The sequence below is a fragment of the Formica exsecta genome, unplaced genomic scaffold, assembly GCF_003651465.1.
Source record: "Formica exsecta isolate Colony F162 unplaced genomic scaffold, ASM365146v1 scaffold83, whole genome shotgun sequence".
Taxonomy (NCBI): domain Eukaryota; kingdom Metazoa; phylum Arthropoda; class Insecta; order Hymenoptera; family Formicidae; genus Formica; species Formica exsecta.
The window spans coordinates 520,887-521,556 of NW_021853600.1; the positions used below are offsets into that span (position 1 = coordinate 520,887).

A 670-nucleotide genomic window follows, 5' to 3' on the forward strand; every position below is an offset into this window, starting at 1 on the left:
AACTTTTTTTATATGTAAAGTATGGAATCATAAAGTTACTGCTTGTATTATACATATAATATTATTTGCAGGAATATATTATTGATATGTTTAAATATAAATTATTTATACGTATAATATATATATATATATATACGCAGAGTAAAACATAAAACATTTATATAACGCGCATGAAGTATAAATAATTCTTAAAGCTTAATTTCTTAGAAAGACATGATAACTATCGCAAGGACGTGATAACAAAGTCGATTTTTGGTATCTACTAGTGTTCTCCCAATATATACTCTCTACTCCAGTTCTAAATAATAAAATATGTATAATAAACCGTAAAAATGTATACATATATAAAATTATAATTATGAATTATTTAAATTATTCATTATTCATATCAATAATATATATCCCTGATATAATGTAACATTATATGGTAACATAAATAGGAATAAAGAGTCATTATTTTTCTCATATTTTACAAAAAAGTTATTTATATTTATTATTATTAATGTGTTTTTATAACTTTATATTTTATCACATTTTATCAATAATTTGAAATATTACATGAATATTCCATAACGAAATTATATATATTAAAAATTTTTTTATTAAGCATATAATATAACAGATATTATAGTTGTATATTAAAAATTTCCTATATTTCCAAAGATTAAAA

The 670-nt window shown here is 18.7% G+C and overlaps 1 long non-coding RNA gene across 1 annotated transcript in view; it reads left to right on the forward strand.

Moving 5' to 3' along the window:
- LOC115244696 overlaps nt 1-670 on the forward strand; it is a 14,577-nt gene that overhangs the window by 3,192 nt on the left and 10,715 nt on the right. The window lies entirely within an intron of this gene.